Source organism: Globicephala melas, chromosome 10 (assembly GCF_963455315.2).
Source record: "Globicephala melas chromosome 10, mGloMel1.2, whole genome shotgun sequence".
NCBI lineage: Eukaryota > Metazoa > Chordata > Mammalia > Artiodactyla > Delphinidae > Globicephala > Globicephala melas.
The window spans coordinates 24,666,248-24,692,852 of NC_083323.1; the positions used below are offsets into that span (position 1 = coordinate 24,666,248).

The 26,605-nt window shown below is 43.7% G+C and overlaps 1 protein-coding gene and 2 long non-coding RNA genes across 3 annotated transcripts in view; 2 read left to right on the forward strand and 1 right to left on the reverse strand.

Annotated features, from left to right (window-relative positions):
• The window catches only part of ELK3 (ETS transcription factor ELK3), a 69,142-nt gene extending 55,113 nt beyond the window's left edge, over positions 1-14,029 (reverse strand). The window contains exon 1 of the mRNA XM_030856340.3: positions 13,768-14,029. The gene's annotated coding sequence lies outside the window, so the exon portion shown is untranslated. The remainder of the gene's footprint in view (positions 1-13,767) is intronic.
• Positions 14,030-14,318: 289 nt separating this feature from the next.
• Positions 14,319-21,095, forward strand: LOC138842827 (uncharacterized). Its single transcript, XR_011377761.1, has 3 exons — positions 14,319-14,494; positions 18,139-18,204; positions 19,807-21,095. It is a non-coding gene; the product is annotated as an uncharacterized lncRNA (long non-coding RNA).
• Positions 21,096-21,829: 734 nt separating this feature from the next.
• Positions 21,830-25,125, forward strand: LOC132597933 (uncharacterized). Its single transcript, XR_009565448.1, has 3 exons — positions 21,830-22,152; positions 22,516-22,606; positions 23,575-25,125. It is a non-coding gene; the product is annotated as an uncharacterized lncRNA (long non-coding RNA).
• Positions 25,126-26,605: the final 1,480 nt, after the last annotated feature.

Below are 26,605 nucleotides of genomic sequence, written 5' to 3' on the forward strand. Positions count from 1 at the left end.
TTAAATACATAGCTGTGTCATCCAATGCTAAATAATCGAGGTTGCCTCTTGATGAAGACAGGAGGTGAGGAGCTGTGCCTTCTGTAACCTAGCTCCTTCTCAACAGGAAAGACTCATCCTCTTGTTCGGTGTGTGCACACTGTATGGTGGAACAAGAGGAAGAAAGTGGAAAATGAAAGGTAGGTGATGTCGCCGGCCCCGGAGTGGGGCCCCAAACCTGCGTGCATTTCACGTAACAATGACACGTACCATGAGAAACACTGCACTGCGAACGGGGACAGGATGGGGATCCCACTGAAACAACAAGACTGATGGGACTTGGTAAGCACCCAGCAGGGGCTAAAAATTTTTCCTTTAGAAACAAACACCTCTGGGGAAGCCCTCTTTCAGGTTCTAAGAAAGCCATATTTGGGATTTCATGGCATCCCATGACACGCACATAAAATTTAAAAAGGTGTTTTGCATTCAGTAAAACTTACTTAAGATCTTGCTAACTGTTCTTGAATTTGAGCTTCAATTTAATGAGCTCCCTAATTTCCAGTGGGTATTTCCCCACACACACTAACCTCTGATTCTTATATTTCATAGGCCTTTGAATGGAAAATTTTTTACCTAAATTTTTGTACTGTTAATGTTAATAAAATTCGATCCTGTGTGCAAGGGGAAACATTGGAAGTCTGAACATATAAATTCTCATCGTAGCCATGACCTTAAAGAGTTGCATGGGGCTTCCCTGGTGGCGCAGTGGTTGAGAGTCCGCCTGCCGATGCAGGGGACACGGGTTCGTGACCCGGTCGGGGAAGATCCCACATGCCGCGGAGCGGCTGGGCCCGTGAGCCATGGCCGCTGAGCCTGCGCATCCAGAGCCCGCAACGGGAGAGGCCACAACAGTGAGAGGCCCACGTACCGCGGGGGGCGGGGGGGGGGGGGGGAAGAGTTGCATGACCTCAGGCAGGGATGTTAACTTCTGTTTCAACTTCTTAAGCAAGGCCAACCCTATCCCCCCTCCATACGTGAAGGTCAGCAAACTAAAAGACTTTTTACAATTAAGAGTATTTCAAAAGTAAAAATCTAAGATATCCTTTTGATCAATACATCGCGTAAGGGATCTTCAAAATAAAAATGGAATAATGCCTCCAGCTTCAAACAAAGCCTTCACAGAGAGATTTTTTAACTCTGTGGTTGCCTTCACATCAGAAAATGTTTATTTGCTCACTTTGTTTAGTTTTACAAAAATCGAAAAGAAAGGAAATCTTCCATGCCACTTCTACTAGAATGAAACCATAACCTTTCAGATAAACTTGAAACCTTTTCTGTGCTAAATAATAAGCTGGAGAAGGCCACAAGTATATACCCAGTGCGGTAAGAACACGTCTGCATGACACAAAATGATGGTAGTTTTTCCACATCCAGAAACTGAAGCATTTCCTGCCAGAGCATCCTCCAAGCTCTTCTATTGTGTGGAAACTGTAAAATCTTTCTAAATCAGGACTTCCTCCTATTATGCTTTGGAGGCGTCTTTCTGGGAAGGGTAGATCCAAGGCAAAAGGTAGGAATTCCTGCAGCACCACCCAGTGGAAACATTAGAAAAAAAAAAAGCAAGATAAAACACGTTTAATCAAAGAAAATTCATGTCCTAAGCTCTGCTAATTAAAAATCTGGACAGTGCGCTTTTTCCTCCAATGGCAACCAGCAATAGGTTTTGCTTCACAATAGTGCCCTTCTTCCTCGGTGCCGTTCCTTAAACGCCAACCACACAAATGATCGTCAACATCACATCTGCCTTGTCTCGCTCACATGTGCGCACACACACTGGGCCAGGGAGGAAGGAGTTCCGGGTGGGGTCAGGTGTGGCCCGAGACACCATCCCTTCCTCTCAGAAGGATGCCCCAGGGACCGTGGGGACCGGGAAGTCTGCACAGCTGTGCTCAGCGTCCCAGTCCAGCTGCAGCGTCGGTCATTTCCTGGCAGAAAGGTAAGATCTGCGCATCTTTCCCTTCCCCTGGTCTGAATACACCTGGTCTGAGCCACCTCCAACACCTGCAGGCACTTCTACCTACCTCCCTCAGTCCCCCCAGAGGGAAAGGCTCAGAGCCTTTCCTCCCCCTGTGGCCCTTATCTCTGGTCCCCCCACAGCTCTCTCCATGGTGACCATCGCTTCTGCTCCCCTGTCCGACCAAAGCCTCCCACAGGTCGTTTCAGTCTCTGTCTACTTCACTTATGCCCTCATCAGAACACGTCTCTTCACCAGCGGCTGCGTCTCACACACGCACGACACATCAGGCTACTGATCTTGGGAACGGGATCGGAGCAATAGGAAACCCCGACCATCTCCCTCCAGCTTTCCTTCCCAGAGAGCCCTGGCAGCAGCCAGGAGAGGGAGAGAGCTGTCGTCGTCTTCCCGGAGAAACTGAGAACTCTCTCGTCTTCTCTACAGAATTTAAAATAATAAAGTATCATTTCTTCAATCACGTCTGGATGCTTAAGTCACTAAAGAAAATGGTCCCTAACATCAGCACTCCTGGGAAAGCTATCTTTCCCTCTTCCTGGAATAAGTCCACCGAAACCATTTTACATGTCTTTTAAAAATAGAAAATGATACTAGTTAGTGGATCTTGATATTGTTTAGAAATATATGACCTGTGTTAAAACGTTACAATAGAGCATATTTGAACTGGTAGTTTGCAAATGGCTAATAGTATTATAAACCTTTTTTCCCCCTTTTCTGAAGTGTAACAGTTCACAAAATGTGCTGGTTTCTGGAAATGTCAAGATTTGGAAAATACTGACATTAGCTAGTCTTCAGGCCCCACTATATATAGTACTGTTGCAAAAATGTTACGAGTTACTGATATTTGTGTGACACCTTCTTTAGGGATTTTGGAGAAGCACTAAGGCTGCCTTCCAGGGGTGGTTACCTAAGCAAAGAACTGCACTCTTCCAGATCCTGTGGTCACTTTAGCATCACCGCTTTTCTTCGGTGCTCTTCTCGGCAAAACTCTTGCATGGTTTACAAAATGCAAATGCTAGGCCTCCACATTTATACATAAATCTGGTATGATAATATATTCACGTTGGAAGGGATCTATAAAAAACAGTGACTCTGCAGCCTTCAAAATATCATCACCTGCTCATGTGGTGGACATCTGTGGGGGATTTTAGCTGCATCCAAAGTCATGAAGGTAGACTCTCCCTTCTGTAGCTTTACTGTCTCCATATACATATCTCTCTCCCACATTTTTGTACAGGCATCAAGTTTAGCTACATATAACAAGTACGGTGCCAAAATGCAGTTTTTTCTAAATTTAAATAACTGCTAATAAAGTTCTTTTTAACGTGAAGCAAAACTACAATGGGGTTAAGTTAAAACAGCAAGCAAGAGGCATCTTGTTTTTCACAGAACGTCCATTTAAAATCTAGCCTGACTTGTAGACAAACTACAGTAAGTGGAACACATTTAAAATATCTTGCTGTTTCTGTTGAGCACAATTGTTTGTAAAAAAAAAAAAAAAAACTGTTGCAAAAATAGACAGTGAGTGATTTCAAAACTAAACAATCTCCTGCAATACATTACACTTAAAACTTGTTGATTAACCCCCAGACTGCAATGGATACGTGAACAAAATAACATTGAAACTGTCATCAAGTGGAAGACCGAGAGTTCATCCTTTCGTGTCAGGTTGATGTTGTGCACGCACATTTCCTTCAAGAAGTCAACAAAAGCATCCCACAGAGAAGAATGGCTGTTGGTGGCATCAGCGTCCAGCATCAGATATGTACCTAAAGCCCCCTCCCAGCCCTTAATTCCCATTCGGGAATCTGCCCTCCACTAAGTTGGCTTCAGCACTTTTTTTAAATGTCACATACAACTTGTTCCTCTGCTTACTCTTCCAATAATTGTTCCACGTGAAAATATTAACTGTACAAAACAAATGCCAGCTTCCGCTTTAGATGATCTTTCCCCTTTGCTCAAGAAAATCACCCTTTCTGTATTTTAATCATCCGGTACATGTACGATCTTCTACATCAAGGTCTCAAAGTTTCTACTTTCCTAAAGACAAATTGGTAGGTCTTAATATTTAGGTTCAAAAAAAAAACACAAAACAAAAACAAAGGATGTGGCAAAGCCTAGAGGAAGATGCCGTTCTTGTGGTTCAGCTCTGATTTAAATCAAAGCAGGGCAATGCTCTTGAGAGTGAGACACGGAGCTTTTGAGAGCCCAAGTACTCTTGGGTCATTTTGTTTGATTCAAGACATCTTTTAACATCATATACTTTGGTGATCAAAGTAATTCACTTTAAGAAGTTGTTGGGGACTTCCCTGGTGGTCCAGTGGTTAAGACTCCACGCTCCCAGTGTAGCGGGGCACGGGTTCAATCCCTGGTCGGGGAACTAAGATCCCACATGCTGCGCGGTGTGGTCAAAAAATAAATAAAATAAACAGTAAAACAGGAGAAGAGATCATTTTTTTTTTAAAGTACATTGAAAAACTGTTAACTCTCTTCAGAAGTACTCAATGTCATAAACGCAGAATTGAGAATTAGGGCTAAAGAGCCTAAAGAGGTGAACGAAGCAAAGTTAGGAATGCTGAGCGGCTGGCTGAGCGATGCTTCTGGTTTTGCTTCGACTATCAGAGGTGAAGTGGGCCCATCAGCAGGCATTCCTCCGTCCTCTATAGGCTCAGCACAGATGTGACAGCATCTCTCTCTCTGCCTGGGGTTTAATCAGTTCCAACCCTGTCTCAGAATGTCACTTGGAGAATGTGGAGATGTTTGTTCTAAAATGTTTTTAAAAAGAAAAACACAAAACAAAAAAAAAACCCAGCCATGCTCTACTACCCAACACCCTCTGGTCTAAATGGTCAGTAACTGGAGCTTGAAAAACAGGCAGGAACATTAGCGAAAATAACTTCCCCACAACACTCATGAATTCTAGATTCCAGAGGATTTCAAAACGCAAGACCATACAAGAAGATGAAGGAGCCGCCTCCACATAGTCTTCAAATACTACTAAACGGTTTGGTCCCTTCCTGTATGTTCTGTATGGGGTTTGCTGAAATGATGAGGCATCTGAGCTTTCTCCTCTCCTGAAAACTGTAACAAAAATCCAAGTTCTGTCTTGAGTTCTCACAATGAAATAATGATTCTTTGGGATGGAGAGCTTTAGCAAACATTCCTTTATGCTCTAATCCTCTGTACAGAAGTGGGGCTTGAATCCTACATGAGAGGACTGACTCTACAGAGAAGGAACAAAAACTGAGATCACATACTGTCCCATTCTCTCAGACTCATGCATTCCTCTTGTAGCTACATCTGTGGAGGCACACCCAAATACACAGACACACACACTCCTCGTCTGCCAATGCTTATCTCCAACAACCAATGGCTTATATTTTAGCCTCTAAATGCAAACCTTCCAAACTCCAGTAAGGGGATGGGGGGAAGTTACATTTCCAGTTCACTGAGTATTAACCAGAGATGTATTCTTCTTAACTACTAGTGCTAGGAAATTGTTCTCACATCTACAGCCCTTCCCCTTGCCTAATAGAGCTAACAGAGCATTCTGATCATTCTGGGCCCCAGGATCACCATTCTGAAAATGATGAGAACTTACAGGTGGAGACAATGCAGGAATCCCTGCAGTTAATTCCTACGGACAGACCCTACAGTTACCCAGGAGCACATCCTGGAATAAATTCTAGGGCTTATTCTGTTGTGGTGGTGGTGGTTGTCTTAATCTCTCTTCTGACAATTAAGTGCAGGGAGGAAAAAAATCTGCTTAATTACACATTATGGTTAATCAAGGTTCGACTATCAACAAACCACTCCTTGGCAAAACCCAGCTGAAATTAACAGCAGGTCTAGCCCTCGACCAAAAACAATTTAGGTATTTAATCATTCATCCTTTCATCATCACACAGGCAGTGTCATTATTTTAAAACTCGATCAGAAATGTCATTTATTAATTATAAAAGGTTATGGACAAAAGCTACACACACAGGTTTTAGTATAAGTGAGGAAGCAGTTTTAACAGTGAATATTATTATGGAACTCAGTCCAAGGGATCTATGAAAATGTGGTCAACTGAAGTCTTGATAAAGGACTACGATCCTTGCTGTAGAACGATTAATTTTAACATGGAAAGAACTGTACATTGAGGTTCTTTCAGGCTGTACTATCCTATAAATTACCCAACTGCTAACCAACCATTCTGAGTATAACACTGATATCAACAATAGGGCTAAAGTTTGTCCTCTCAGATGTTAACACACCTGATCCCTGTACATTCACTTTTCCTACAAATCTGGACAAAAATTCTGGAAAATGATATATCCTCTATACAGGATCTTCTTGGCTGTCTCTTTGGTTTAACCAAGAAATATGCTTCTTATTAATTCAAATAATTGACTGTCTAGGAAAGAGTTGGATTTAGGCATAGCAATAAAGTGCTTTATCAATTCCACTGGCAAAATGCAAGGAGAGGAGCTATGGTGACAAAGTTTTCCCCCTTCAGATTGCTTTTAACTCAACGAATGCCAGGTATTGTACAAAGGGCTGGGATAAACACAAGGATGAGAATAGCAGATGAAGCCCAGAGGGAGCTTACAGACTGATGGGCAAGACAGATGGGAAACACATCTTGATACATACACGCACAGATATCCCTCAGTTTCCGAATCTAATGAATTCCAGGCTTTGGACAGTGACTCCAGATAGCAAAGGGTAGCCTGCTATCAAATCTACTTGGTTCCTGAGTTCTGGATAAGGAATATTAATGAATAATGAGAAACACCAGCCCTATCTCCAGATATATATATCTGAAACTGGTACTTGTGCTTGGATAGTAAGAATCTGCAGAGGGAGAATTCAGGTAACATGGAAACCTGTAAATAAAGCCTGTGGCAAGGACTCCAAAGGCCAGGGATGGATGACTGGGGAGATCTAACCTGGGGGACCAGCAAAGGCTTCCCCAGGGAAGAGATGGTTGAGCTGAGACCTGACAGATGACTACACACTGGCTCAAAAGTGGAGTGAGAGAAATCGATGGGAGTGGAGGACCTGGAGGGAATTCCCAGAAGAGAGAACAGCACTTAGAAGGGCCCAGTGGCCAGGGGGCACATTACACATTTGAGGAATTGAGGAAAGGCCAGTGTAGTTGGCCTAAATCACAGCATGCTGCTTACATTAAGATTTTTGGTCTCTATCCCAGCTGAAGCCACTGGGAGATTGTAAGCAGAGGAGCGAAAAGGTCGGATCTGTGTTGGAAGGACTGCTCTAGCTCGTGGGTGGAGAAGGGACCAGAGGGAGGGGGTGAGGGGAAATGTGGACCCCTCAGATCCAGCGTTGGAAGATGGACAGCATTTTCAAAGACTATCAGGAGGAAAGAGTAGGGACCTGACCTGGTGATCAAAATCCTGGGGCCTGCTCAGCACCCAACCTGGAGACAATCGCTGTCTCTGCCCAGTCACTGCCCTAGAACGAGGTCGTCTTTAGAAATGAGTGGTGCCTGTCACAAACCTCAAAAAGAGGAGGAAAGGAAGCACTGCAGCTAATGCTGACCTTCCCTCAGGTGTTCCTTATTCAATAAGGGGCCGACATGGGATTGAAGGGGAAACTTAAGGGGAATCCCTTTTTCTACCCCAAAACAGTTTTTAAAAATTGCTGTATATGTCTCAAAGTCAGCTTTTGGGGGATGACAGCAGACATTCACTCTACACTTTCACAACTCCTAGAAGAATCCAAGTTCTTTATTCTAAAACAGAGCATAGACGAAAAGGACTTTGGGATGCAAGGGATCGTCCCTACCTCTCTACTCCAGCCACTTTGCCCTCCAGCCAGGGAAACTGAGGTCCAGGGACATTAAGTGATATCCTCTAAACACAACTGGTTTTAAGGGAATCTACATTTTCCCCGCAGCATACATATTACTTTTGGTTAGTGTAAGTGATATTAAATAGTGTAGAAAGGATTTTTCCTCTTATTGGATGATGAGGAAATCCACACTTTCTGATGATCTATTTTTAACCAAGTAGATTAAATAAAAATACTGCAGTATCTTATCCAGGTGCTCTGGGGTATAATAACATGGTAGAGTCATGGAATTGCCATAATACAATTAAAAATAGCCAGGGAATGTTTTGGGGTGATGGAAGTATTCTCTACTTAGAAGTAGGGGGTGGGGATTACATAGGTGTATACAATAACATTTAAGATCTGGGCAGTTTCATGTACATAAGTTATACAACAGTGAAAGAAAGTAAAAGACATCAAGAGTCTCAGATTCATTCTATTGTTTGGAGTAAATGACCCCTAACCTCACCAAACAGTGTAAGAGAAGGTATCAGATACATGTGTTTTATACCTCCTCCATCACTCCCATATTTATACCTGGAACATTAGGAATTGTTCTTAGATATGGTAGCTTTAAAAAGACTTAGGATACTGTGTGCTTAAAACTTCTTTTTAAAGCATGTATGTGAGTAAATTCATTTTAGTCCAAATTCAGATCAGAATATATTAGTATAACCATCATCTTAATTTCTTTAAAAATATGCAAATAACTCTCACAGCCAATTATAAAATAACCCCATTTAATTCCTAATTTAATAATTACTTTCCAGCAACTGTAAATTAAAACACATAAAGTGGTCAGTGAGTAATTCCTAGTGGCAAATCAACCAAGTTACAACTTACTGAAATGATCAATTCAAAGTTTATTTTTAAACTGCTGACATATATGTAAGTTTCCAGTAATGGATGAAAGGCCATTTTCATTTCGGTTGTGGGTAGGGATAATGGGGAGTCAAATTTCTGCTTAAAAGACTGAAGGCCCTTAGGATTTGTTAACAGTGCACCCCAGACATAGAAAACAAACTTATGGTTACCAAAGGGGAAAGGGGAGGGGGAAGGGATAAATTAGAAGGTTGGGATTAACATATTACATGCTACTATATATAAATAGATAACCAACAAGGACCTACTGTATAGCACAGGGAACTATACTCAACATTTTGTAATAACCTATAAGGGAAAAGAATCTGCAAAAGAATTTATATAGGTATATATACGTGTAACTGAATCACTGAGCTGTATACCTAAAATTAGCATGATACTGTAAATCAACTATACCTTAATAAAAAATAAAACAAAAACAGTGTGCGCGCACGCACACCCCCACTCTGATAATTCAATTTACTGGGGCTGTACTATAAGTGGCAAAACTGGAGTTTTCATGTTCTCACTGCCACGGTTTCAACCAAAAAGCTACATGATCTCTGTTCAAACTGGCCGTGGGCAATAGTACTCTTGAACTGAAAATCTACTTAAAATACCAATTTCAAAGTTTGGAAACTTTACTGATATAAAGTGAAACAGTAATAAGTAAGAGTCACCAAGTGTGCAAGAGGCACCGTCCTCCCTCCTTTATAGTTAGAGAAGTTCAAGGTGTATTTTTGGTCTAACCTAGTTTCTCTGTTTTCATCACTCAACATTCTACTTTGATGTGTCGCACCCTGGACTTCCTTTTACTACATCTTGATATTCTACTGCAAATCATGACTCATCCTTAAATCATAGAGAAACTCATCAAAATCCCAAACTGCACAGCACATATGAATTCAGTCTTTCAAGAGGGCAGCATTCTTAGAACGTTACTTGGAGCCACAGAGACAAAAACACTGAACAAGTTCATGTAGAAATTATGTCAATCCACTGTTGAGTCAGCACATTTATTAGATCAATAAATACGAGCAAAAAAAAAATAAAAATAAAAAAAAAATAAATACGAGCTCTATGTGTGGTAATTTTGGTCTTAGTACCAGTTATTAAACTGTGTTACGTGATACGTTAACTGAAAATAAGCTACAAAACAGAAAATATAGTGTGACTCCAATTAAAAATTTTATGTGTGCATGTGCAGCTGTGTGTATATGTATTTTAAAAGACCAGAAAAATATACACCAAAATGTTAACAGAGGGATTATGGGAGATGTTTTTTTTTTCTTTGTGGTTTTCTGCATCTTCCTAAGATAATTCATATTAATATTTTTTATAACAGCAAAAAACAACTAACCTTTAGAAAATATTGCTATACTAATGTAATCTCAAATATGTCATCAATCTACAAAGGCAAAGGGGAATTACGGATAAATAATAAAACATAAAATACTCTTGCCTTAAACATACAGAAAAATTTGCCATGAGTGGAGTCCTTCATATAAGTAACCAGGACCGCTCATCTATATGTGCAGGTACTGGCCCTTAGGGGCAGAAGCCAGCTGCCTAGAGCCAGGTCACAGCCAGAATAAAAGAAATGGGTTCTCTGTCCAAAGTTTAATGAGGAACCCCAGGTCTAGGAAACATGAAAACGGCTGAATCATTCCCTGGGACTGGAAGGGAGTAAAGCCGTTAATTAGTAAGCAGTAATTCACCATCAGCGAAAAAAGACTTTACTCCAGGAAGTCACATCCTTAGATAATATTTTTAAAGTGTTTTGGGTTTGTTTTGTCTTAGGTAATGTTTTGCAACCATATTGGTTTTTTGAATCCTATAGATACATAATTGGGTAGCACAGGGCGCACAAAATCCGATACGTGAATTGGAATATTTTAATTTATACGCACTACCTGGAAGCCCTTTAAAATCGATTTCAAGAAAAGTCCTAAAAAGTTATTACAAATATAAATTTCAATATATGATCTCAGGGTTATTGTACATTACCAGGTTTGAATTAGTAAATTTTTTTTAAATAAGAAAAAGAGGAAGGCTTTAATAAATGTTTAGCAAACTTCAAAATTCAAATGGGGCTGCTCTCCCCCACATGGGCTATTGCCATTCTGGTCTAAAAAGCATTAGTACCAAGTGAGTGAGGTTCAGAGATGGTCTCATTCAGCTCACAAAGGTACACCATCACACTGTCATTATTTACATGTCATTCCACACATATTACTGACCGAAAAGAGAGAAAATTCATGCACACTGTGTTATTCACATGGCAGAAAAGTGCCAGTGATGACTTTTAAATGTTCTATTCCTTGAAGGAATGCATATCAAAGTTGTCATCACCATTAATGTAAACAAGAGTTTCTCAATCTGGGTACTCCTGACATTTTGGGCTAGAAAGTTCTTTGTGGGCATTGCTGGATGTTTAGCAGTATCCCTGACCTCTACTCACTAGATGCCAGTAGAACCCCCTCTGATTATAACAACCAAAATGTCCCCAGATACTGCCAGAAGTCCCTCGGGGAGCAGAATTACTCCCAGTTGAGAACTATTGCTATAAATGAACATTATTCATTCCAAATAATAACTTATTGGAATGAAGAACTCTAATTATCCCCTTTTTATTTTGAAGGAAATGTAGTCTTGAAAGGGGAATACTTAACAATCTTCATCCTTAAGGAACAGTCATGCAAAGTGATGTTGGCTTTGGAAAGCTTTTTTCCTTATCTATTTAATGTAAGTTCTGTTATCCTACTCACAGCTTTCAATGCAACAATTTATTGAGCATCTACTCTGCACCAGATACGGTGTTAGGCACATCCTGTACTCACGTCCACTGACTCACACCCTGCTCGGGCTGTTTGGGTTGTTTTTAGGACATGCTTTGCCACCAGAAAAGAAACACGGACACCTTAAAAAACCCTCAAGAGAGCAGAGTGTCCTTGTCAATAAAGGAGCCCCACAGTTCCAATCAGGTTCCTTAAAATTCTTTACCCTTTTTAGTAATTCTACACATTTCCAACATTTAAAGGTTTAAAAAAAAAAAAAAAGGCCACAAGGCCTTTGCTATATTTGGCATAGAATGACCATCAGGGGTCTTTGCAGGCAGGATCATTCCTGGAAACTCCAAAAACAATTAGGGACAGTCTTCTTAACTGTCTGACCCACGTGCCCTCCTAACACAATTTGTAATTTTATAATCCCCATAAATTGAAACTCATAACTGACCTTTCCCAAATAAGTGTGTGTCACAGAGAGACAGAAGAAAAGGGAGAGAGATCGGAGGGTATTTTGTTTGGCAGTAGGGCTCAGAAATCAATTTGAGCTCATTAATAGATGCCCGGAACATGCTTGGTTTCTCGTCACCTCCGCCCTCCCCCGCCAGGAGTGAAGCACAGACGTGAGAGGATGGGTGTGTTTGAGGTGCTTGAGCAATAGACACACACACACACACACACACACACACACACACACACACACACACACACACACACACACACACCTGGGAGAGAAAAACCTGTAAGTTCGAAATCCAAAATGGCCAAAATGACTTCAAAGTTTTCAAGATGCTGCCCTGAAAAGGTTCGTTGGGCGGCTGCCCCTCTAAGTAAATAAAGCCGTAACTTGTCTCCCTCTCCAGCGCAGGGCTCCCCCGGCTGACAGTGGCTGCACAAAACCCCTCCTGTGCCGAGCAGCGGAAACTCCTAATGAGATTAGTTGGTGTGTGTGCAGACATTACTTAGCAATGACTACAGGGGCTCTCTCTTCCTGCAGCAGCCAGTGGAAAATTCAGGGAACTTTTTCCCCCGCAGCAGCAGAATCCCTTTAACCCTCTTCCCCAGCCAACTCCAAAAACAACTCAGCCTCCCCCAGCGTCCCCCCTCCTGGCCGGGGTGCTGGGGGGAGTTAAAGACCCGCCAGGGACTTCCAAAAGCGGGAGGGTGGGAGGGGGCCGGCGGGGAAGGGACGGGTGACCCCTCGAACACTACAAAGGAAACTGTAAAAGGCACAAATACATAAACCTGAGAAGGAGCAAACCACAGTTTCTTTGTGAGCTCCTCTAGTGAGTCATTTTCAAGATGCTGTCTGCTGCCAGTTTCAAAGCGGAAGCGCATGGCAATTAGTCTTGCCGTTTCCAGACAAGCCAGAAACTCTCCCGACACTCGTTTCTTTTTTTTTTTTCCTTCTAAAAAGCCCCTTTTGCAGTTTCTGAAATAACATTTCTTTCTCCCACCTCCATCCGCCGCCTAACTGCAGCTTGTCCTCAGGACGATTCGGTTCAGAAAACGTAACAAAACCGAGACCTCTAATTTTTTTTTTTTTTTTTAGCCCTCCAAAATTGTAATTCCTCCCCCCAAAAGTTACGGAAGCATTACAGGCCAACGTTCAGATGCAAGCAGAAGAGCCCCATCCCAAAGTGCTGGGGGCTCCAAGACCACCTCCTGCCCGGTCCTCCTCCAAAACCACGTCCAGTAATGACTCCACCGGCTTTTAAAGGTCCGGCTGGGCGTGCGCCTGGGGCGGGGACCCGGGCGGGGGTCACCTGCCGAGCGAGAGGGGACACGGCCCCCAGCCCCGCGGCTCGGCTCCCCACGCCCTCCGCTTCCCTCTCCACCCCTGTCCTCTCCCTGAATTCGACCGTCGGTGCCCACTGCCACCCCGAGGAGAGCCACAGCCCCGGCTAGGTCAGCGGTGGTCCAGCCTCCAGGCACGCAGCCCGCTCCAGTCACCGTTCCTCCCAGAGGGACCCCAAGTCTCACCGCCGCCCGCTCCCCCGCGCGCCCCCTCCTCCCGGCTCACAGCGCAGCCCAGGGCGGGGTGTGCCATCGCCCGGTGGCCGCAGCCCCCGGGCCGGCGCGCGGACCCGGCGCAGGAGCATCCCAGCTGCGCCCACTCCCCGCGGCCGCCCCCAGCCCCGGGCCTGCAGCCTCCGACGCGGTGCCCACCCGCCCCACCCCCACCAAGCCAGAGAGAAGAAAGAAAGAAAAAACCAAGCCCCACGAAACTTTGCAACTGTCCGAGCAACAGGCACGGACCCTACTACATACCCAGATGCGGGGGAGTTTTCAAGATCCTTCTTCGGGGGAATTTCTAGGAGGAACCGGGCGAAAGTCCCCGACTTTCCATGCTGACAGGCGTCTGCAGACGGTCTGTTGCTCTTGTAATGAGATCCTGATTTTTTTCCCCCTTTTTTTTTCTTTCTCTCGCTCCTCTTTTTTTTTTTTTTTTTTTTTTTCCTCTGGTGTGTGTGAGAGCAGGAAGTTGGAGCAGTCAGGCCGAGCCGGCTCACTTCCTTTACTGCATTATTCCCCAGGCGGTGTGCAGTCTGTGTAAACAGGCTTTTCCGCCCCGCGCCGCGCGCCCCGGCCGCGGCTGTGCGCCGGGGCTGGCCGCCGAGGCCCGCGCATACTCCGCCGCCTGGGGCCCCGCACCGTGCCCCCGCCCGCCGCGCTCCACGCTTCCTGCTCGGCCACCCCCGGGGAGGAGCCTCCGGACCCCGGGCGACTCCGCGTGGCCGCAGCCCCTCCCCACGGGGGGGGGGCGGGCAGCTCGGCCAGAAACGCAGAGAAGCCGCCACCGGCGCGCCGAGGGGCTGAGCTTGGGTTGTGGCGAGACGGGGGATCCCTCTTCTTCCCCCGGGGGTCCCTGTGCTGGGGACCGCCCTGGGCCCAGCAGTAGGGTCTTGCCCTGCTCGGTCGGTCGGTCTGGGCGGGGAGGCCCGAAGTGGGGAGGCCGCTGGACTCGCTGTTTTCTGTCAGCTGGGATGGAAGAGTTGTAAGGCCAGGGGGCATCGGGAGTGGGGCCCGGGTGCTCTGGGCCAAGGGCTGCTTTGCTTGTGGGTGGGGGTGTGATTGCTTAGGATGAGAAGATGTTGCATGTGCAGAAAAGGAGGCACGGGTTTTGTCAGGGGATGGACACAGTTCCTGTCTGGGATTTAAAAAAAAAAAAAAAAAAGCCAGCGCTCAGAGTAGGGGGCCCACTTTGGGGAAAAGGATGAGAAGCCGTAAACTGGAAGCCAGGATTCTCCAGGAAGAGCCCTTTCTGGCCGTTCGCTATGGCCCCGCCACAGGCCCAACCTTTCCTGCCTGCTAAGGGACTCCGGAGCGAAATGAGCAGCGGCCACAGAGCCGAGTGACTGAGGCTTCCGAGGGAGGCTCCGTGGTCTCAAAACTGGGCTCCACAACACACTATCCCTCAAGGACCGCCCACCCCGAAGGGCTCAGGCCAGGCTCTGACGGGAGAGCTTGTCCACTGCCCTGAGGCTTAGAGGAGGGAGGAGGGTGCCGGTGGAAGAGTCCCTCATCCCAGCCCTGTGCGCCAGCCCCAACTGCTCCCCTTTTGGACCCCCTCCATTCCCATACCTCCGCCCCTTAGCAGCGCAGACCAGCGGCTCCCAAACTTGAGCGTGCACCAGCATCACGTGGGGGGCTTGTTAAAACACAGGTTTTAACCTCACCGCCAGCGTTCCTAATTCAATACGTCGGGGGTGGTTCTTAGCCCTGGCTAAAGTTAGAATCACCTGGGGAGTGTTTTGAACACTATTGATCTCTATACACAACCCAAACCAATTAAGTCAGCTTCCCTGGGAGCCGGGGGCGTGAATGCTTTCCAAAGGATGGCATTCTAAGAGCTCCTCCACTTTTATTTGTTTCTTATTTCTGCAACCTTTCTGATTGTTTACGAATCTCTCACTAATTACTAACTGTGGGACTCTAAGGGCAGGGTTGTATTTTACTCTAGTTAGTACCAGGTCAGGGCACCTGACTCATAGGACAGTCCAGTTGGCAGCATTTGCTTTGGGGCTGGCATGGATAGTTCAGTGAGAAGTGGGACAAGGCCCACCAGACCTCTGAGAAGGGTGGGAAAACATGAGGGGTGGGGGGCTGGGGGAAAGGTAGGGGAGTAGAGAAGAAGGAGAAGATATGGGGGAGAGGGCTGTTTATCAACCCCTGATTTTCCACAGCTAATTTCACACTTCAGGGATTATTGTTTTAATCCCTAGTGGGCTTCTCCTGTCACTCAGCAGAGCTCACTCTGTGTCCCCGTATGATCCAGCTGTGGACTGGGAGAATGTAAACTTATTTTATTTTCCTTCTCAGGCAGAAAATATCTCACACATACAACTCAGAACACTGTGTTGCTTTATCTAAAAAGTGTATACCAAAGCCAAGCATATCTTAAACCAGTGACTTTCATGATTTTTATTGTACATCTTCACAACAAATCTTTGTTGAATCCTAATATGTGAGAGAAAAGGTGTACATGTTTTCATCAGGCTTTAATTGTTCTGAAGAAATGCCTTTGTCTAAGGCACCCCTGAAACACTCATGGGCAGCCTTGGCGTTTCCCAGACCAAATGAAGACCTCCTTAAGTTTTCCTGGTGTTTCAGGTTGTCCATACCACTATGCCAAGCTCTTTGTTAGAATGAATAACTCAGAGCTGACACTGCTCTTCCCCAAGGCACGGGGAACAAATTTTACTTGTAGGTGTCTGCAGCTTCTGTACCTTGCATAAGACAGCTTCTGCTGTCTTTGCTCAGGCTGCTATAATAAATGCCTTAGACTGGGTGGCTTAAACAACAGACATTTATTTCTCACAGTTCTGGAGGCTGGGAAGTCTAAGATAAAGGTGCCAGCAGATTTGGTTCTTGGTGAGGGCCCTCTTCCTGGCTTGTAAAGGGCCACCTCTTGCTGTGTCCCCACACGGTCTTTCCTCCATACACACATGTGGAAGGAGAAAGAGAGAGGAAGCAAACTTTTTGGTGTCTCTTTCCATAAAGGGCACTAATCCCATCATGGGAGCTCCACCCTCAGGACCTCAACTAAACCTAATTATCTCCCAAAGGCCCAGCTTCTTAATACCATCACATTGGGGGTTAGGGTTTTAACATGAATTTAGTGGAGACGTTAACATTCAGTTCATAATGTCTGCTATTTGTTTTTTGTGCTTTCCTTCTCACTATCAAAAAGTAGCCAAGAGATGTGGCATTTAGTATTGTGTGATCCACACTATTTTTATGCTTCTGTTATAAAACAGATAGGAGTTAGGATTATATGGGTTATGAGTAAAATTTCTTCAGGAGTCCTTTATAGCAGGTGACAGGATCATTCCTTTCTGCTAGCCAAGAGAGAATGAGCCTCTCTCAGCTTTGATAGGAACAGCAGACATCTTACCAGAGATTGGAGTTAGTCAGTGTGATGTGTTGGAGGGTGCTTGGGGCAGGATGGAGGAGGATCAGCTCAAATAAACCCTACAGATGAAGAGTGGAGGTGGGGGCTGAGTCTCCTGAAGAAAATCAAAACCCTGGTTCCAAAAGAAGGGGTGTATTGGTCAGGTTTTGCTAGTATAATACTGTGTAACAAACAACCCCAACACTCACTGGCTTGCTTAAACAACAAATGGGTCTTGGTTGGCGGGGTTCATGTTTGCTTCACATGTTTTTCTCATTCTGGGACCCAAGATGAAGGAACGGGCTCAATATGGGACACGTGGATTTCTGGAAGGGCAGGAGCTCCAGAGAAGTGAGTGGAGACACATGGAGCCTCTCAAAACCTCTGCTTAGGACCAGCACACCCTCATGTCAACTCACAACCCAGTGGGGAAAGCAAGTCATATGGCCAAGACTAAAGTCAATGGGACAGGGAGAAGGAAAAGGAGGGAAAAAGGGAGAATTCTGAACAAATAATATGATCTACCACAAGAGAAAATGGATGTTGGGTATAAAAAACAACAAATCTCTTTGTTCCCTCATAATTTAACATTCCATAATGTATAACAGAATGGGATGCTGTGGATGGTTTAAAAAAATACAGATGGATGAGGAAGTATAATTAGATAGGACAGGAAAAAAATGAGTTTTAGAATATATCAAACTAAAATATTTTAGAACACAGCAGAACAAATAATATATGAAACGTATGAATTGATGGTATTAAACTTATGAATTGATGAATTTTGGTAGAAACTCAAAAGCGGTTTGCCTCAGTACTTTGGAGACTGCCCCAATGTTGAGGGGGATGCGGGTAGGAGTTGGGAATAGACAGCCAAAGCCTGATGGGAAGGCAGCCCACTCAGGGGGCAAGTATACATTTGGAATCAGGAATTTTGGGATCCAGTCCCATACTGACTTCTTCTAGCTCTGTGACCTTGACTAAGTCACTCACCCTCTCTGAGCCTGCATGAACATCAGTTTTTACTGATTTTTACAGTGAATGCCAATTTTACATTAAGACAACATGTGTTATGGACTAGGATTCAAAAAATTTCATGAACCTCATTTGAAAGAGTATTTAAAATAATTTTATAGACTTGCAGGAAGACCCCACTGGGAGTCTGCATTCTCCCTTTTGCCTTGTTAGAGAACTTTCAGTGGGGACATTTGAGAAGCATTGATTTGGACCATCTTTTTCGCCCTCAGACTGGTCATCGATAGGCCAGAGGTTGGCAAACTGCAGGCCCACCGCCCGTTTCTATGACTTTCAAGGTAAGAATTAACTATTTTCTTTTTAAAAAAATGTTTGTGGTAAAAATCATAACATAAAATTTACCATCTTAATTGTTTTTAAGTGTTCAGTACAGTAGGGTGTTAAGTATATTCACATTGTGGTGCTACTGATCTGTAGAATCTTTTCAAAAGTTTCAAAACTGAAACTCTCCACCCATTAAACAATGCTCCCTTCTCTCTTACCCCAGCCCCTGGCAACCACCATTCTACTTTCTGTTTCTATGAATTTGACTACTTTAGGTACCTCATATAAGTGGGATTATATACAGTATTTATCTTTTTTGTGACTGGTTTATTTCACTTAGCATAATGTCAAAAGTTCATCCATGGTGCATCATGTGACAGGAGTTCCTTCCTTTTCAAGGCTGAATAATATTCCATTGTGTTTATACACCACATTTTTTTTTTAACCATTCATCGGTTGATGGACATTTGGGTTGTTTCTACCTCCTGGCTCTAGTGAACAATAAGAATTTACGTGTTTAAGCAGTTGAAAACAAATCAAAGGAAGAATAATATTTCATAATATGTAAAAATTATTGAAATTCAAATTTCAGTGTCCATAAATAAAGTTTTGCTGGAACAGAGCCACACTCACTCACTTACGCATTACCCAACACTGCTTTTGCGCTACAGTGGCAGAGCTGAATAGTTGTGACAAAGACTGTTATGGTCTATAAAGCTGAAAATATTTACTTTCTGATTCTTTACAGAAAAAGTTTGTCATCCCCTGGCATAGGCCATTTGAGACAAATGAGATTCTGCCCCGTTTTTTGGTTTGGTTTTAACTGCATTTTCTTTCCGATTCTGAGGAAGGCCTTTCCTTGCCATATGGGGTAAAAATCTTAGTGTCTTTAACAAACTTCACATCCAGGAACTTCATCTTCAGAGGAAACCAAGTTGTTGTGCTTCATTTAATTCCTCTTATTCGATCTTCTTCTGAGGTGGAGAATAGCTGGCTTGGACTCTCCTAGCCCCGGAGACAGCCTTTCAGACTTTTCTCTGGTCTCTGAGTAAACCTGAGTTCCCAGCCCCGGTTACACGTCAGAACCATACGTACCAGGGCCTCACCCCTGAGATTCTGAGGTTGGGTCCGAGAATCTCTATATCTCCAATGCTCCACCCAGATGACCGCTCTCCTTATGAAACCCTTGTAAATGTCTTACTCACCCTTTAGACTAAGCTCAAACCCCACCTCATCCAAGAAGTCTTCCAAGATTCACCAGATGAAGTCCGTGGCCCATTTCTCCTGCATCCCCACCACACAGGGTTTGAACTTTACCGCCTAGCATTATCCCACATGCCTGCAAAAAAAGTGCTAATTTTTTTTAATCAATCAGTTCATCAGTAATATTGGGTTGGCCAAAAAGTTCGTTTGGTTTTTTCTGTAAGATGGCTCTAGTAGCACTTAGTTGCCTTTAACTTAACTGGAAAAATTTTATTAGATTGTATTGTGACAGCTGTCATATCAGTGTGCGTTTTTTTAAAAACTTATCAAAATTGGTGAATTTTTGTGTAGCCGTTTTAAGATGGAAGAAAATAAAGCAACATTTTTGGCATATTATGCTTTATTATTTCAAGAAAGGTAAAAACGCAACTGAAACGCAAAGAAAGATACGTGCAGTGTATGGAGAAGGTGTTATGACTGATCGAACGCGTCAAAAGTGGTCTGTGAAGTTTCGTGCTGGAGATTTCTCACTGGACGATGCTCCACAGTCGGGTAGACCAGTTGAAGTTGATAGCGATTAAATCAAGACATTAACTGAGAACAGTCAACGTTATACCACGCGGGAGATAGCCAACATCCTCAAAATATTCAAATCAAGCGCTGAGAATCATTTGCACCAGCTTGGTTACATGAATCGCTTTGATGTTTGGGTTCCACATAAGTTAAGCAAAAAAAAACTTCTTGAACATATTTCCCCACGCAATTCTCTGCTTAAAAGTAATGAAAACGTTCCGTTTTTAAAACAAATTGTGACAGGCAATGAAAAGTGGATACTGTACAATAATGTGGAATGGAAGAGATCACGGGGCAAGCGAAATGAACCGCCAACAACCACACCAAACGCCGGTCTTCATCCAAAGAAGGTGATGTTGTGTATATGGTGGGATTGGAAGGGAATCCTCTATTATGAGCTCCTTCCGGAAAACCAAACGATTAATTCCAACAAGTACTGCTCCTGATTAGGCCAACTGAAAGAAGCACTCGACGAAAAGCATCCAGAATTAGTCAACAGAAAACGCATAATCTTCCATCAGGGTAACGCAAGACCGCATATTTCTTTGATGACCAGGCAAAAACTGTTACAGCTTGTCTGGGAAGTTCTGATTCATCCGCCGTATTCACTAGACATTGCACCTTCAGATTTCCATTTATTTTGGTCTTTACAAAGTTCTCTTAATGGAAAAAATTTCAATTCCCTGGAAGACTATAAAAGGCACCTGGAACATTTCTGTGCTCAAAAAGATCAAAAGTTTTGGGAAGATGGAATTATGAAGTTCCTGACAAAATGGCAGAAGGTAGTGGAACAAAAGGGTGACGACGTTGTTTAATAAAGTTCTTGGTGAAAATGAAAAATGTGTCTTTTATTTTTACTTAAAAACCGAAGGAACTTTTTGGCCAACCTAAAAGGAGCGATAACACCATGAAGTTTTGTAAATGATACTGTACGGTACTCAGGCACGTGAACAATCACTAGGAGGGAGAATAACTGATGGCATTTGGAAGGAATTAACACTGATTCCAAGCTTTAGATTTTTTTAATTCACAATTGATTGAAATTTATTAATACTTCGTATTCTCACACTTCGTATCCCCAAATCCACATTGTAGCATTACAAAGGAAAGGAGATTAAAACACAGCGATAAGGTGTCACAACTCAGAAAACTGTGAGTCACTGCTGTCATTTCCAGGATGCACACAACTGAGAAACTGTCCTGACCAGCTACTGGTCAAAATCATTTCCTACATAATAGAAATCTGACTTGTCCAGAAAGGTACAAATGGTCTTGGGCCTTTTCTCTTTCAGTGATGCCCGGAGTGCCTGTGTCAACAGCTGCTTTGGATTTTAAATGTGTGGATCAAGAAACAGGGCACTTTAGCTCTTGTTTTGATCCTAGAAGGTGTTGGGCAAGACTTTGAAGGAAACTGCAGTCTTTCTTTTCCCACAGCATCACAGTCACAGAAACCCAGGCAATGCCCCATGGGCAGGAGGTCGTGCTGTGCTTTAATGGCAAAGATGGGCAAGGGGTGGTTTGGGGACTTTCAAGACCAACTCCTTGATGGTGGGAAAATCTAATGAATTGGAGGCTGATGATCACCTTTGAAAAATCCTGAAACTCAAATGAGAAGAGTGCTTTGAGAGCAGCAGAGGAAGGCCTGGGGCCATGACCAGGCTTGCCAGAGATGATGGTAGCACAGGGGTCTTCAGAGGGAGTAGAAGCTCCCAGGCACAAGCATAATAATTTAATTCCTTCCCAAGGGTCTATTTGCATGGGGGGACAGGCCTTGTTTGGGGAGGCTGGAGCCAAGGGGGGATTTTGATGCAAAATCAAAACAGATGAAGTTGTTTCCTGCGAAATTTAGGGGTATTCTGAACCCAGGCACTCCTTCTGCCTGGGGTCCAGCACCAAGATGAGAGGGCATGCAACCTGACATCCCTTGTCGCCATGAGGAAGCGCCTGAACAAGGAAGCCAGAGAACAAAGAACAGGAGGGAATAAGCCTTCATGTTTCTGTCTGGAAGGATCTCCAGTAGGAAAGGGAGAGGGAAGTTCTCTGACTGGCAAGTTTAGGAATAGAAACTGCAACACTTGGCTCAGCTCCCACCTGCCCTCTCTTTTGGAACCCGCTTGTCCCAAGAACACACGGTCTCTGTTCTCCGTGCTGCGGGTGCCTGCAGTTTTCCAGCTCGGCCCAGGTAGGTAAGTTTAATCCGGGGCCGAAATGCCAGCCAGCCCACTGTGCCTGTAGATGGGAGGATCATCCTCCAATCTAGCTGTTATCAGTAGTAAGACGATTATTTTCATCTCCACCAGCCTGGCACCTGCTTTCTCTCTCAGCTGTTTCTGAAATTGGACAGGAAAGAGAGGAGTAATTTGGTGGGCTGGGGGTTTACCTAGCCAGCTCGTGTAAGACACCGCAATTGGAATTCTGAGAAATAACCAGAGAAGACTGGGTTTAGGGGCCGTGGAGGTGCAGTACTGAGTACCCCCATGAGCATGTAGAGGTTCAACAATGTCATTAGTGGGGTGTCCATGGTCATAGGACCTCACGTGTACCCACAGGCTGATGAGACTACAGATGTAACCCAGGATGGAGGAGAAGAGAAACGCCATCTACAGGCTGCTGTCAGGAACCAGGCACCGTGGTTTGGAGGTAAAGGAAGCTGGGGCAATGGCGTGTTATTGAACTAGCTTTAAATTAACTAGGATTTCTGTAGACTCCTGTGAGGGCTCTGAGGACAGAAGCAGATGCTGGGGTGAAATGAATGGGAGAAGCGTCTTCTCCCCGGAAAGTGTCAGTGGATACTCTTAAGAGGGGGTGAGACTTGGTAATATTACAGTCATTCCCCCCTTCATCTCCACAGCAATACACATTTCTTGAATAAATATCATAGATACTCAAGGAGAAAAAATAATTATTAGAAAATATGTATAATGCCTCACAGTGTAAAAAGTGTCATTAAATAGATGAATTCAATTGGTCTCTAATAGTATGAATCCTGTTTTACATTTGATACTACTGAGGAGTAGGAATGTCAATTTGTGTGTTCAAGATCACACAGTAAATGATGGGGTTGGGACTAAAGCCCAGGTTTTCTGACCAAAACCCAAATCCTTTCTGGTATTCTTTGCTGAGTTATAATAGAGGACCACACAAAGTAAAGAGAAGAAACCCAGGACGGAGAGGCAGGGAAACTGCTGGGAGTGCAAGTGCTACCACTGATTTGTCCTATGGCTTTTCTTAGACTCAGCGTCTTCCCTCGTCAAACTGTAAACTGAGGGCGTTGGACCAGAGCATGTCTGAGACCCTGACATGCTATGAAGGTCCTGGCTGGTTCTCAGCATTAACTCACCTTCCACGGTACTTATTCACAGCAGTTGTGCCTAAGAAGCCCCCGGTCACAGAATCTGCTCAGCGGAAGGCTGGGGTGCTTTAATCTGCCCCCTAGAGCAGTGGATTGAAAACTTTAACTCCTACCCACAGGAGGAAATGCAGTTTACATCGAAGCCCTATACACACATGTAAAGAATTGAAACGGCCTTCACAAAACAATAGTTGCTTTTAAATGTTTACTATGTGTGATGTATTTTGATATTTTCTATCCTGTTTTATTTGCTTAGAAAATGTCGGCTGCAGCCCACCAATCTGACTTCATGATCCATGAATGGTGTGAGAGGCACAGATTGCTGAAAACTGATGGGTAGTGGTGGGGCAGACCATAGGACAGCGGGATCGCAGCAGCCAGATGAGGTTGAGTAGGAGAAGCGGCTTCATATAAAAGGGAGAGCATGTGTCTGTGTATGTGTGAGTCAGCGCCCTTCTGAACATCCCCCTACACTTTCACATTGTCTGTCATCCCACCGAGCACGTTCCCACCTCTGTCACGAAGCTATCTTCCCCAAATGCAATATTTAAAAGATACTTCTGAACGTCTTAGCTTTGTTTATCACTGTCTTGATTTATCAGCCCACCAGCCAACGTATTTCTTGAGGAACCTGCACTGTGTCTGTAGCCAGCTGCTGTACAGTTGGCCCTCAGTGTCTGTGGGTTCTGCATCTGCAGATTCAACCAAACACAGATTGAAAATAGTTGGGGGAAAAAAATTCCAGAAAGTTCAAAAAAGCAAAACTTGAATTTGCTGTGCACCCAGCAACTATTTACATAGTATTTACAACTACTTACATAGCATTTACATTGTAGTAGTATTATAAGTAATCTAGAGATGATTTAAAATGTATGGGAGATACAATGGAATATCATCCGTCAGCCATAAAAAAGAATGAAATAATGCCATTTGCAGTGACATGGATGGATCTAGAGATTATCATACTAAGCGAAGTAAGTCAGACAGAAAAGACAAATATCATATGATCTCACTTATATGTGGAATCTAAAAAATGATACAAATGAACTTACAAAACAGAAACAGACTCACAGACATAGAAAACAAACTTATGGTTACCAAAGGGGAAAGGGAGTGAGGGATAAATTAGGAGTTTAGGATTAATAGATAGACACTACTATATATAAAACAGAAAAACAACAAGGCCCTACTGTATAGCACAGGGAACTATATTCAATATCTGATAATAATCTATAATGGAAAAGAATCTGTAAAAGAATATATATATATATATATCTGAATCATTTTACTGTACACCTGAAACTAATACCACATTGTAAATCAACTATACTTCAATTAATAAATAAGTAAATCAATCAATCGATCAATAAGTAAATTTCAGAAACTGATTTAAAAAAACATATGGGAGGATGTGCATAGGTTATATGTAAGTACTACACAAATACCAATGGACAACTGTACTTACCATGGTGGGACGTGTGATATGTTAAGGGGGTGGGGGCACAGGACAAGACCCAGATGTCACCGCGGGAAGGCTGGTTTGGCTGGTTGTCCATGGATAGCATCACCTTGGTGACGGTCTTAGCCTGAGCTGACAGGTTCAGAAAGTGGACCTACACCTCTGAGCACGGCCTCACCACACAAGGCCTCATATTTGGCTCTGACATTGTCGCCAAATGACCTTATTCTTACAGGTACAGAGACAGCCTGATAAAGTTGAAAGTAGAAGGCGTTCATCACATATCCTTAACCGTACATCCCATCCTCCAACCACTGCTTAAAGTGCACTAAGAATTAATATTTTTGTAGGTCCTTAATTATATTGTCACTAGCACAATAATATTGCATTGTTTTGTATGTTAACAATTAAAATGTAAAATGTTACAATATACCACAAGTTTTATACCCTTCTTTTAGCATTTGTTCAGTTTTTAATATACCCAGAACCTCAACAGACAGCAGTGATCTATGCCTTTCCTAACTCTGAGAGGCCCCACCCCCAGGGAAGACCAGATTCTTGGTAACACAGCTTTCCTGAAACATCTACAAGTGAATTTGCTTATAATGGAGAACATTCCTTTCTCAAAGTGACAAAAATGCTTGCCTCTACTGCCCAGAGGACCCCTGTACGTAACCAGGAAGCCAAATCAACATTTGAGAATTTGTTGCTCGGTGGTCAACAATGAAAGCACATGAGGTGAATTTCTCATCATGGAGGGTCATCTCCGGAAATAACAAAGCGCCCACTCCTCCCATACATTTCCCCACGCTACATTCTGCTGGACAGGCAAGCCAAAGGTGGCCTTTCTCCTTGTGCTCCATTCCCATTTACACCCTATTCTGTCCACACATCCTTTCTTTGGACATTAAAGTCCAGCAAAGTAACTGCTCCAGGGGACCTGAAGACATCTGGTGTTTTTCCCATCACATGTGGATTTAACCTTTTTCGTTTAATTTTCTGAGAGAAAACTCACTTCCAAGCCCCGGAGTGAACCTCTCTGCAGGTTCCACACACTCCCAATGTGCATGGTACAAAGTAGACACTGTGCCTGACCTTGAGGATTTACCAAACTAAAATGGCAGTTTAAGCCAAGAAGCCTGTCCTAAACAGATAACTTGGAAGCAGCATGGTTTGGTGGAGAGAACCATGATTTAACAGCATAGACTCTCATTCCAACCCTGTCGTGTGGTTTTGGGAAAGACACTTACATTCCTGTATTGAAAATGGTAGGCCTGAGGTGGGAGGTGGTTCAGAAAACCTCTCATGACTGAAACCCACTCATTCATTGATTCGTTCATTCATTCCTCATATAGGAATTAGCACCTCCTGTGTATCAGAGAATGCGTCACAACCAAATGGCAAGATAAGTAACACATGATTCCTGCCTTCAAGGAACTTTCAATCTATAACTTACAGCTCTAAAAATCTCGCTCTTCAAAATACAATGATAATCAGAAAACTTATTAGCACAGGGTGGTCAACCATCTTAATAAGGCCACATGCTACATGGGAAGGTCTCCCACAGTGCAGTCAGATGGTCCTAGGTTCAAGTTCAATTCCATGACCTTGGGCAAGTTCCCTTATCCCTTCCAGTCTCCATTTCCTTGTCCCTAGAATGGGCATAATAAGATCTGCTTTGAAGTGTTGGGAGGATTAGAGATAAAATATACAAAGTATCCCACATATAGTTAGCATTTAATAAACCACCCTCCCACTTCCACTCTTAACCCTCAACATCGATTCTCCAAGAAGCTAGATTGTTCTCTTAAAAATGTAAATCACGTCA